Consider the following 14,056-nt stretch of genomic DNA (forward strand, 5'->3'; position numbering starts at 1 on the left):
ACCCATTTAAGAGTCTTTATTTTCAAGATTGTTAGTTGGAAGTGCTGAATTTATGACTTTGTGACTAACTTATACTTTGCTGTTTACTGGAGATCTCATTGAAACCCTGCAGCTGTGATCCTAATACTGAGGAGAGATCCCTCTGTTGAGAGAATGGGTTTGTTTGTATATAGAATTCATTTAATTGTGTTTTTGTATACAGTTAGTCAATATTGTAATAGGGTTAGGGAGCACTTTTTCTTGGCTGTCGCTGTGTAGGGGGCAAACACAATTAGTCTGTTACTGGCTAGTAGCCAAAGCCCTCACTGTGAGAGCTAGACTTCCTCTGAATATTTCTCTGCAGGTGATGGTGGCCAGTTTACAATGCATATTAGCCTATAGGAATATTGGCGTACAGTAATGGCTACTGTTTTGTTTTTTGTTTTTTATAATGCAAAACCGTATACAGCATGCAACAATGCTGTTGTTACATGACCTCATTATTTTGCATGTTTAATTCAGTTTGGTGTCATAAATGCTGTATTTTGCAACCAATTTGAAACCAAGTGTCTAAAAGATAAGTTCAAAAGAAGTTCATGTAGCTTCCAGACAGTTTATTCGTTACATTGGAATTCGGAAGGTTAAGTCGAGGGTATTGCATTGTGGGATACAGTATTCCACGCAATGTTTTTGCTGCAGATTTTGGCAAATGTACTAGGTCATCCGGTTCTCCTGTCAGATTATTTTGGAAACTATTTTGAGAGGTTTTAAGAATCAAAGGTCATTTTTAAATACCAGTGTGCACATTATAATATATATAAAATAATTTCCACAGGACATATGGCAGGTTGCCGTGTATCTTTTCAGACGGAAGGTCTGCTAATGAGCTGTCGATATCAGAGACCTCGCTGTCATACACTTGTAGCTATTCGAAGAGACTAACGACGCCTCCACATTGAAGTGTTAGAGTTTTGCTTGTTGAGCTTCGCAACCACATTAGTAGTGAGCTTGGCTGTGGCTGAGCTATTATACACGAGGAGCTCTCGCATATGTTTTGATACGGCTTTGAACCCACCTCTATGTGTCGGTGTAAACAGCCATTATCAGAAAAAGCGTGTGAGGAAAAGGAGCGATACTGTGTGGGAATGCTGTCGGTCAGGTGTAGGCACGCAGCCATGTTGAGTTGACCTGTGGTGGCCTCCCCCGAGCTCTCTCCCAATCAACCACAGTGCTAATTACAGCAGTAATTATGTAATTACCATGCCTCTGAAACACATCCAACACAAGCTGAGAAAAGTCAAAGGTAACATGGAGATATGGCCAGAAAAACGCACACTCATTCGAACACAGAAGCAGTTCTTCTACTGAAACTGTCTTTTTTGCATTTCTATTATATAATTTCTTACTTTCCTTTTAAGGCAAGACAGACTAGAACATATAATGCCCACATTAGAACCAACACGTCACATTCAACACAGTATCAACGGAATCAATGCAATCAACATCTCAGACATAAAAGTTTTTCTAAAAACAGTTGAAATAGAGTTTGTTAGTTTTTTCTTTTTATATCCTCCAGACTGTGACGTGGTGGAGGATGCAGCGGGTCTTCTCTTCATGGTACTTCTTTTACCTGCATCACACCCCCTGCAGGCACAACGAAACCACTTCATGACCTTTTGCTTACAAACACAGAGTCGGACCCCCCACCAGCCCGACGTAGATATGGCTGAACTCTAGAGTAGGGCACACCAACGAACACAGACAACTAACTCTACTTTTGGAAACTGATAAAGCTATTTATGTACTTATTTGGGATTTTTATTTATATATTTATTTTTTCATAAATACATTTTTAAAAAGTTTTTTTAGGGATGTAAATCAATAAATATTGTAATAAATATTTAAAAAGTAAATAGTGTAATCACTATGCTAACATTATGCTGATTAATCTATTAAACTGTGTATTATGGAGTCAGCGGGGAACCTTGAATTCAAGCTAAAATAAATGGGAACTTGGGAGTGGGTCAGTTCTTTAATATGGTACGTTTAAGTCATGTCGGAAAGATGGTATTTATGAGTTGAACGCACATGAACCATCACAATGTCCTAATACGAGTGGGAAACTCTGAATTTTCTTTAAGACCCAATCTTTACGAGTTGGGGGCATGTCAGTGAGAAACATGGCGGAATACCACAATACTTAGGTATTTAGCAGGGACATTGTCTTTTCTATTTACAATGAAGTAAGTTAATTGCCTGCACAAAATATGATAGCATTATAATATAACAATATAATATGTAACAATAAAATGTACAGTGGCTTCATAAATGAATTGAAAACATAAAAAAGCAAAACATGCACATCCTTTGTTCTTCATTTTCTATAAGTAGAGTTTAAAAACCTTGCTGTATTTTTGAGTAGTTAATTAAGAGAAGGTATGCGTCATCTACTCAAATGAAAGTGACTTGAACGTGACCCATTTAGTGGGGTCCTGGGCCATGCTCCCTCATGAGATTTATTTGTTTATTTATTTAGCAAAATGGTCTTTTGTTGCATCATCCACACATAACTGCAATAAATTAATAGCCAAGTTAACAATTACTTGTTTACATAGGATATGATGTATTTTATTTTAAACACCTAAAAACTTTTGACAGTTGACAGAATTGTCTAAATCTAAGTACCTTGGTAGGTCAAACTAAATTTACTTAAAATTTTGTTATATGGAAAAGGTTAATGTCCTGTCATCTCTTGGAATATTTGAAAGCCAGGTTTTTCCTAATATAAAATATGTCCCTGCTGTGGGAGATAGACATGCATCGCTTCAGTACGTTGTACTGTTATTTAATGTTTTTTTTTTTTTTTTAATTGTTCTGCTGACGAAACACTGCAAAACAGTCTTTTTAAGAAGTAGACTCCAGACAACGTGAGCTGTGGAAAAGTAGCCTATAAGTGGTCTAGGAGCTTTATACAGCTTTTTACAGTGGATGCCATTGAAAACACAGTAAGGCTATCCCCCACAGCCTCGCTTTCATACCTGTCATGGATCTGCTCTGAATAATGTCTTGAATATAGTCCAGTCACGTCACCATACTAGCATCAACGATTTCTCCTGACGAGTAAAGTCGTTATCGTCCTTGTTGTGAATGGCCCAAAGGCTTTCAATGAAACTTGGTTGCCAATACAGTAGAAAGGCAATTTTATTATTATTATTATTTTGAAATCAGTGTTACCTGACAAAAGAAAACTGAGAGAAAAAAAAGGCTTTTGTCTCTTCCCTTTTGCCAAATACCACCAATCTGCTATGGATAAGCATACCAGAGTCAAATACTGCCATTCTTTAGTAGGAGATACTTCGTCACAAACTTTTAGTCATAATGGTGTCGACTTCTATTGTTCCCTAGTGTAAGAACTTAAAGAGTAAACGTTTAGCGGGAGTGAATTACTTTCGGTTTCCAGTGAAGGATACAGCATGCATGTTGTACGCAGTTGCTAGAGGCTGCAAAGATTCATTAATATGGAGAGAAACATTTCAAACTGGATGACCACAAACACAGTGGCTGTGTCTGAAATCACCACCTATACCCTCATTCCACTATTAGGCCTATAGTTCACTTGAGGTAATGAATGAAAACGAGTGAGAGAATTCGGACACTATAAGTGTTCCGAAAGGGTTGCAGCTTTGCATAGTTTGTGCTTGCTGTTTAACAATTATTTGATACTTGGCAAACTGGCAGCTCCAGTTGTAAGATGAAAAGATTTATCTTGAACTCTGTCATGGAAACTATGTATAAACTTTAATTAAACAATGTAAAAATCAATTAAAAATTAATTTACATACCAATAGCCACAATGGAACAGCGGTTTGGAGAATGGACGTATGATTCAGCTGCGCGCGCCATCTTCTGGTCAGACGCGGGAATTAATTCGGCGCGCGACTGCGTCTGAAAACCTAGGTAACGTTAGCTGTCTTGTTGCTTCGCTGTCATATAGACCTTATTTACCAGAGAAACAAGCGCGCCGCCATGTTTATAAAATTGTCTTTGAACTTTCGTTTTGCGGTAGCTCAGTACATTTCTATGGCATCGCTGTCAAAGAGTAATTAGTTGGTTAAGTGAATTTACTTATTGTAGAGTTAATGAAAGTTATCATGAGCATTGTTATGTTTAAAGCAGATGTCTTAACAAATGTCAGTAGGTCGGGAAGATTTTAAAACGAGCAGTTCATTCATAAATGTAATATCGCTGTGGAAATACAAACCGGAAGTCAAAAGACAACGAGCGCAACGCTGAAAAGGGGCGGGGCTAACTTACATAAGGTCTATAAGAGAATGACTTGTACGGCAGCGTTTGTGCATGAAAGTACCTCACGAAATTGGTTTCGGACAGACTTCTGAGGCAGCGTAACAGTTTAATTATCTACAGCAATATAGCGCGAGCTTTGGTGAGAATTAAACAAATATTTAATTATTACAGCAGTAATATTTATATTTATAATTTATACACAAACTGAGCAGCAAACGCAACTTTCGGACGCCATCTTTATTTTTCTAGCTCAACTGTCACAGAATGGAAAGCACAGGATTGTGGGAAAACTGAAACAAACTGCCATTTTGTCAGTGCCGCCCTTCTTTTACTGTCTATGGTGCCGCCCAACCGCCCCGAAGCAAAATGCTGTAGTGTAACGTTACAGGTAAGAAAGCTGTTGCCACAGTGTTCCATTTTTACCATAATGCTGTTTTAAGAGTAGACAAACGATACAATTTTTAGTGATAAACCTACCCTTACAATAACGGTTTTGTTGATAACCCTCTGTCGAACCGACTGTGCGTGGGTGGGTGTACAAAAATGCGGAAATAAGTTTTCACGAAAGCCCTGGATCTGTCAAAAGACTATTGCGTACAAATAAACGCGAATTTCTCGGTCCAGCTAATACAGAGAACGAGCAAACATTGATTATTTACATACTACCGACACTGTAACAATAGAAATCGGGTTGGAAATAGACGAAGTTACATTTTTAGTGTGGTTTGGTGATGTACGTTACCTCTAGAGTTGCATAATGAAAACAAAAAACAAAACATGTTTTACTTTTATATTATAGGCTACCTTGTTCTTAAATTGCTGTGAATGTAATAGGCTGTTCTTAATTACGGCAACAATTCTTAGTTTTGCGTTCGTGTTTTAATTTTTTTAAATCGCATTTTAAATCGACAGCCCTGCTTATTTTTCATTGAAGTATATGATTGACCAAAATGACAATGTTGTCCGTCTAATTCTCCTTTTTCCTTCTGTATCATTTATGACATTTTCAGTTGTTTTTATTTTTATGTCATTCTTTTTCCTATTCTTTTTTCTTTCTTTTTTTTTTTTTTTTTTTTTTTTAAAGATCCCAGGCACATCCGCAATCCCGAGGCCCTATAAGGAGCTTTCACGCTTTTTGGTTTGCTTTAGATGTTTAATACCCCTCTCTTTTGTGTCAGGGAGCTGGAGAGGCGTTAAGAGGCGCTGATAAACCCACTTAGATCCCTTCCTGGCCCGTCACCCCGGCCTGCCAGGATGCTTTAGCGGGGAGCTGATCTGTGACGGCCTGCCACTCAAACTGAGCACTTCTGAAAGCTAGCACAATAGAGCGAGCACCGCAACACAGAGCGCAGGGAACCGACGAGGAGAAGGAGGGTGCGAGAGAGGGCACGTTGGATCCCCTCTCTATTTCATCCTTTCTTTTTTTCTCTTTTTTTCTCCCTCATTCATTCTACTCTACACTTAGGGGGCGAGAGTACCTTCGACCTTTGCTTCTCTCTCCTTGTGTTCCTCACTTTCGCTGCCCTCTGACCCTCTTGTCCTTCCTTTCCTCCTTTCAATCTCCCTCTCTTTCTCCCTCACTGTCTCTCTCTCTCTCTTTGGCGAGTGACAGTGGGCCAGTGAGGAGTGGGGACAGAAAGGGTGATATGGATCAACGGTCTGTCCAGATGAAGGGACGCACGCTGCTCGGAAGATAATGGGGAGAAAGAGAGAGAGTGAGTAAAAGGAGAGTGACAGGCACAGGGAGATTGACAGGGATGGCTGTGGTGCGGTTGCTGTGATCCCAGGGGGCTGTTGGGGGTAGCGGAGCCCGAAATGTCAGCGGTGATATCTGCTTCTCTCGCGGTGTCTGCCTGAGTCCTATCACAGCACTGCAGCTGGCTGTCCTCGCCCTCTCTCTCGCTCTGTGTCTCTCTCTTTCTGGCCGTCTCACTCTGTCTCACTGCTTTACCATTGCCACATTTTCTCTTTCTTTCTCTCTCTTCGTTTCTCTGTGTATATCCAGCTGTGCCCTACATCTTTCAGTCACCTTTCTCTCCATCTAAGAGCACACCTGTACACTGCCTGTCAAAAGTTTGGAATTTTGTAATGTTTTCGAAAGAGGTCTCTAATGCTTATTAAGGATACACTTATTTAATTAAAAATACAGTAAAAAACAGTAATATTGGTTTACTGCCATTACTCTAGTCTTCAGTGTCTCTGAATGATTCTTCAGAATTTTATATATATATATACATACATATTAAAATGTAATTTATTCCTGTGACGGCAAAGCTGAATTTTCAGCAACCATTATTCCAGTCTTCAGTGTCACATGATCCTTCAGAAATCATTCTAATATATGCTGATTTGGTGCTCAGTTAATATCAATTATTATTGGTAGTAAATTATTAATAATGGTTCTATTATCAGTGTTTGTTTGCTGCTTAATATTTTTTGTGGAAACTGTGATACATTTTTTTAAAATTCTTTGATGAATAGAAAAAGAACAATTCAAAAGAACAGCAATTATTTTTACATAGAAATCTTTTGTAACATTATAAATGTCTTTACTGTCTTTTTTGATCAATTTAATGTGTCCTTACTGAATAAAAGTATTAATTTAAGAAGAAATGTTTCTTGAGCACCAAATCAGCATATTAGAAAGATTTCTTAAGGATCATGTGACACTAAAGACTGGAGTAATGATGCTGAAAATTCAGCTTTGCCGTCACAGGAATAAATTACATTTTAAAATATAATAAAAAATATTTCACAATATTACATTTTCACTATATTTTTTGAAAGTTTTACTGTATTTTCAAATAAATGCTGCCTTGGTGAGCATAAGAGACTTCTTTAAACAACATTTAAAAAAATCTTAATTATTCCAATCATTTGACCAGTGTATGTGTAATATATAGGGTTAGGGTTATATATATTTGGTAATAAATGAATCATTATTGCATTGGCCTTTACTGTTACTGTCAAGTCTACATGTTAAAGGAACCATATTTGACATGCAGCATGGCATTCATGCAACTGACATGATTCAAGTTATATTTTCTGTACTTTTTTTTGCCTGGTGCTGATAGTATAAATGCCCACAACAATTATGACTACATGTAAATGTGAGTGCTGTACAGAATGCAGTTGGAAGCATTTTAAACCTTGTTTACACCTAGTATTATCATTGGTCTCTGATGGTCTGATCACATGGTCATTTGAGACACATTATGTTTACACCTGGTAATAACATGTGTCTCAAATGCGTCTCCTGTGACCACATGTGATTGAGGGGTCGAGTGGAGGGCCCTTGATTTCATGTCTTCCTAACTTACTGCATCAGTGTATCACTACGTGTTGATAAAGCACAGAAAATAAAACCTCAGCAAAAAAAAAAAAAAAAAACACTTTAGGTATCCATGTCACAAGATGCTTTTATTCATAGTGAATTATCTATAACTGCATGCTGAAGATATTCTGTGCAGTCTGTATTAGGGAAGCATGTTGTATTAGGGAAGCATATTGGCACCGGAAACACTTCATTTCCACTTTGCAACTACATGTCAACTACCAGTCATTAGAGTACTACTAGTCTGTCTGCTTAATATCTGCTAACACATTATTTTGATGGTCCTCCAACAGACATTCTACTCTCTAGGCTATAAGTACCTTTTCAAGTACATGTCAACTTATTCTACTAACCCCAACTCTAACCTAACAGTCTACTAATACTCTAACGCGAGTTAGTTGACATGTAGTTGCAAGGTTACATAGAATGTCTAAAGTGGAATATCGAAATAATATGTAACCTTGTATGTCGTTTCATCCTTCTGTTATGCATGAGCTTTTCTACATCTTCCAAATCCAATTTTTTATGTTCATGTAACTGGCAAACTTTAAGACCCTTGTTTTAGTGCAGATAAGCAGACAGTCCGTTTACACTACAAATGTGATGTGGTCTCAAATGTAGCTTGAGTGACTGGATCATAAAATGTTTTGGGCCGTGTTTTTTATTTTGTGCGGTCCACTTCAGATTGGATCAAGATGTTTACACATTCTGTCATTATTTTCTCAACCCCATGTCATTCCAAACCTGTCTGACTTTCTTTATTCTGTGTAACACAAAAGAAGTTACAATTTTGGTTACCATTGACTTCCACTGTATGTTTCTCAGAGTATCTTCTTATGTGTTCCACAGAAGAAAGAAAGCTATGGTTTGTAATAAAATGAGAATTGAAGGTAGCTATTGACTTTCATAGTATTTTTTTTTTTTCCCTACTATGGAAGTCAATGGCTACCGTCAACTGCTTGATTACCAGCATTCTTTAAAATAGAATAAATCTTCTTTTGGGGGTGAGTGAATGATGACAAAATTTTCATTTTTGTGTGAACCATCCCTTTAAATAATGACAGAATTTTCATTTTTTAATGATTTATCACCTTCAGATAATCACTGTTGCACCTGTGGCAAAGCAGTTAGGACATGGTTTGACACATTGAGCTGTGTTGCTCGTTTGAGGAATGTGAGTTGAGTCCTGTTAATATTAAGGTCTGTCAAAAAAGGCTGAAAAAATCATTTGGGACATCGCAAATTTGGCCGAGGCTCCTAACGGCTCAACGCCCCTAACAACAAACTGCAGAACCTTCATTTGTCTCATCTGGTTTCCACCCACTCCAGACACACGCTGCTTTTATTCCCATCTGTAAATGTGTGTCTTAACCTCTCATGCATGACCGTGTGTGTGTGTGTGTGTGTGTGTGTGTGTGTGTGTGTGTGTGACTGTCTGTCACCTCTTAATGATGTATGCCTGGCCAGTGGAGAGGTCACTGTCATAGACGGGATGGTCAATTGCCCTTGTTCCGCGAGCAGCGTGGTGAACGCTCTCCCTGTAGACTCTGCCATTAAACAGCACTGCAGCCCAGCCCAGACAGAGACGTATTAGCTCTCTATCATTCTTATTGATCACTGGAAGGCACGAGCTTCTGTCTAATCAAATGCCCATTAGTCTGTGTGTGTGCGTGCAGTGCTGCTTTTTGTAGCCAGACAGACAGTGAGATCATGCTATTCTCACTGTGTGTGTATGTGTGTGCGTGTATGTTTGTGGCATAGAGAGAAAGGGTGTATTTGCTCATCGAAGGAGCTCTAATTTAGCTTAAGCAACACTGACACAGTCGCCGTTCCTGAGTCCTGGCAGTACAGTGCTGTCTTCCTAATTCTATTTTGCTTTCTGAAGAGGATCTTTTTAACTGTGGGATGTTTTTGGATGTGGATGGAATTGAGTGAATGCTGTCCCGTCCTTTGCCGTTTGGCCTGAATTGTGTTTATTGCTGGAATTCTGCTAATGGGTTGCTGTGGGAACTTAGCCAAATGTCCACAGTGCTGCAAGCATCATGTACCAAACCAATGGCTCTTCACATGAATTATCATGTCCTACTTAAAAAAAATAAACAAGCTTTTGGGCCTTTTGGGAGCCTTTCACTCGTATAAGTTCAAACCCAAGAGTTGTTGAGCACTCTAGTATTCTGGTGCTTTTGTTTTAAATGCACAATCTGGAACTATGTGTACGTTACATCAGCCAGCACAACAAAACACTTGACATAATCTGCTGCGTAGAAGCTATTATTACTGTCATTTCTAATTAAAAAGTGAACTATAGTATATCTCTGCCAGTTACAGACAATGAACACTCGCACACACATACTGAAGCGCAAAGCAGTTTTTAATGTGCGAGTTTTAGCTTTGTTCCAAACCCTAGTGAGTTGCTTTGCTGTCTGCTGCCTATATAGACAACTGCCTACTAAGTCAGCATGCTAACTGAAATGGAACCTCATAAATGACTGTTTTCAAATGTTACGGGCAGCAACTTAAGTGAACAATTGATTTTAATAGTAGTACATTAGCATGTTTCTAAGCTTATGTTGTAAAATAGTACATAGCACACACGTATTGGATAAAATAATACATTTAAAATTAAAATGTATTATTTTTTGGAAAATACTTTTTGGTATTGAAATGTGCATTATGGAATTGCCTTCTCCATGAAGGATACATGGCAGGTGCAGACACATTTATCATTGTTCAGCAATATTTTACCAAGACTTTTCTATAGGAATCTACGTGATCAGGAATTTCAAGGTCAGAAGATTTTGCATCGGTTTCAAGTTGGTCATGTTAATTCATTGCATTGGCCAACAGAAAACTGCTTAATTCGAAAGTGACTTCTTTGTGAGCTGTCCTTTATGCATTGTTACACTACTGACAATTGACAACTGACCTTTTTTGCTTGTGAAATTTTGCACCTTTAGAATTTGGCCAAATCGTGGTATAGTTGGATCCGAAAGTCTGACACCACTAGTGAAAATGCTTCAGTTGTGAATATATTTATTTATTATATATTTTAATATATTTATTACATCATCAGCATAACAATTTGAGTGAAAAGTTTGAGTGAAGTCAAACTTGAGTGAAGTTTGAATGTCTTAGTTGCTGTCTAGGTAGGCAGCTTACTAAGGTTTGGAACAGTTTATGTCTCTCTCATAACCCCCCCCCCCCCCCCCCCCCTTTCACTTGCACACTCTCTTGCTCCTTCGGCTGATGTTAATTGAGTCTAATTGAAAAGAAAACAAAAGAGGGAGGCTTTTGTAGTCAGGCTCTTTGATTGGGTTGTAGTGTAGAGCTTGTGTCAGCTGGAGAGGAAGGGAAAACAAACGAGTTGTGGCCTGGTCATCAACGGGGTCATTAAACCCACCTTCACCTACTCGGGGTACTTAACATATCAAAGCTCAGAGCTGCCCTCAATCACCGTGTATTTGTGTATTTATGTGTGTAGGATGTTTATTTGGTGGATGCTTGCTTATTCTGATCAGAAATCGTAGGTGTAGAATATCTTAAATTACTGTAAGTGTGCTGGTTTGTTTGCCATTAATGTTCTTAAAGGTATAGTCCACCCAAAACTGAAAATTCGGTCATCATTTACTCACCCTGTTCCAAACCTGTATGAATTTCTTTCTTCTGGTTAACACAAAAAAAGATATTTTGAAGAATATGGCTAACCAAACAGTTGATGGGCACCACTGATTTCCATAGTATGGAATAAAAATACTATGGAAGTCAATGGGGTCCATCAACTGTCTGGTTTCTGGTTTGAAACAATGAATAAAGAGTAAAGTAAAATTATTTACCCTTTAAGAGTAAATTATGCAGATTTTGGGCAGCTTTTCCTATTTATTTTTTTTTTTAAAACAAAACAAGTAAACATTTTAAACTTTTTTTTTTGTTAAAATGTATTTTATTGACATTTTTTTTATTTTTATTAATTCATAAAAATGTATGTTTTTATTATTAAAATCTATTTATTTGTTGTTGTTTTTTTTTTCGAATGAAAATATGAATCCAGTCACATTTATCAATTTTTAAGTGTAATTTAAGTGTCCACACATCTCAAAGTGCAGAACGTAAAGGCTGATCTTTGATTAAGTTGTACTGACTAGTATTTATGTCTGTAGGATGAAAACCGAATACAAATTTGGTCATTTTATTTTGTGACACTCGAATTCTAAAAAGTATGTGCATTTTAAGTGTGTTTAGAAGGCAGACCTAGGTATTACCGAGACATGAAACACACATTCGTGGGGATGCACACAGGTGTGTTACTAACACTGCAGGGCAAAAAGAATCTCTACAAGATATCATCATGATATCAACTGGAATTGTATTTATTTTTTGTTTTGCCTATTATCTGTGCATATATGAGCTCTTACTGACAGACAGTCACCAGGCTGTTATACTGAGACCAGGCTGTTTGTGTGTATTTTTTGCAATATTTTGGAGAGAATTTTAATAACATTAAGGTGTGGGTAAAGGTATAAGCACCTTGGAGAGAATGTGTTTGTTTATTTCTGAAGTGTGTGCGTGTGTGTTTTTGTCTTCGCTGTTTTTCAGGAGGGTATGATTACTCACGTAGCTCTGCGGCGAGCTTCCATTCTCTGTGCAGACAAGAACGTGCCTGTATCACCCCGCCGGTGCCTCGCTTTCACTCTGCCGTTGCCAGCGTGGCTCTGCGTGAGAGACAGAGGGAGAAAGACAGAGTGACGTGGAGAGAAAAAAAAGATGGAGAAACAGTAAAAGAGGTGAGGGAGGATGCGAATCTCTTGATGAGGCGATACCTTGTCCGTACAGACCAACGCAAACTATGCTGAGGTAATGGTATGGTAATGATATGCTAATGATATGCTAATCCAGCAGCAGTATTCTATATCAGCGGTGTGAGAGGATTTCAGTGAGGCCCTTCACCAGTGGGTGGAAAGGAAAGACCTCCTGATCTCACTGTACACACATACACACGTACACATTCACCAAATGGATGCACTCACGCACTCGTTTTTCCAATTGTAGACAGTTTGGTGAGCCTAGGCAGAAAAAGAAAGAGTTGTGGAAAAGCTGAATAACCAGCTACACTTTGTATCTATGTTATTCCCACTCACTATAGCCACAAACAGAAAATTACAGATTGTTTCACTACTCCAGCCATTCAGCATTCACACACACTGCACAAGTTGACAGATTAAGCATTGTGATGATGGGGCAGCTGTGAGAAGGAGGATGATGAACTGATTTAGGCCTGTCTGTTTTTATCTATTGCATTATTAGTTGTGCACTCTCTCAGGTGGCTTCAGCCTGCATCTCTTCACAAGTTATAATGCTCTTCGACTCATTACCACAGCCAAATGAAGAGTGTTCATGTGACATTGCGGAAAATTCAGCTTTGACATCCCAGGAATAATTACATTTTAAAATATATTAAAATACACTTCATTTGTTTTTTGTTTTGTTTTTAAATTGTAAGAAATATTTCACAACATTACTGTTTTCACTGTATTTTTTGATCAAATATATGCAGCCTTGGTGAGAATAAGAGACTTCTTTAACAAACATTAAAAAAAAAATCTTACTGATATATTTTGGATAAAATCTAGTTTCAGTCTATCCAGTGAATTAGGAGTCATTCACACAGAGTGTGTTCTTGCACTTAGCATGTGCTGATACTGTAGATGTTGTAACCCCATTTGGACACAAAAACCTTATTTTATCCATTGATGGCCATTCAAAAGTAGCTGTACATTGTCTTTAAATAATTGTATTTTCAAACAACATACTGTATATATAATTAATATTTCATTATACTATATTAGGATGGTTGCTAGTAAAAGGTTTGGGACTGTTTGATTTCTTGTGGTGCCATCAGCCATTCAACATTGTCATGATGTTATTTCAATACAGATGATTGATTGGCTCAAACACTTTTGCTGTCCTATGAGCGATGATGACAGATTTTATTAACTTTATCTGCATAGCCTGAATCTGCATGGCACTAAAGTTAATCAGAGGGTCTTTTCTAGGCCTCTGTAGTGAGCTTGAATCATAGCATCGAGCTCAGCTGTATTGTAAGGGCTGGAATGTGTGAGCACAGCCTGATCGCATTCTGTGTGTGTGATAAAAAGAAAACCATTCCATCACTGAAAGCTGATGTTCTACAGAAATGCGTGATTGACAGGTCCCTCTCACATGCACATAACTTAGTACACACACACACAAATTCCTATTCGGCACAGTGGGAGCTTTCCTCCTGGAAGTGAATGGACCAGCTTTGTAATTGTCAGTTGGGGTTTAGCTCACGTGTTTGTGATGGTGTCAATTGTTTGAAATGGCTTAAACAGCTTGTAAGTGTTTTAGATATTATTTTGTGTATTAATTAATAATGTTATAATTATTAAAATATATTTAAAA

Source organism: Megalobrama amblycephala, linkage group LG13 (assembly GCF_018812025.1).
Source record: "Megalobrama amblycephala isolate DHTTF-2021 linkage group LG13, ASM1881202v1, whole genome shotgun sequence".
NCBI classification, from domain to species: domain Eukaryota; kingdom Metazoa; phylum Chordata; class Actinopteri; order Cypriniformes; family Xenocyprididae; genus Megalobrama; species Megalobrama amblycephala.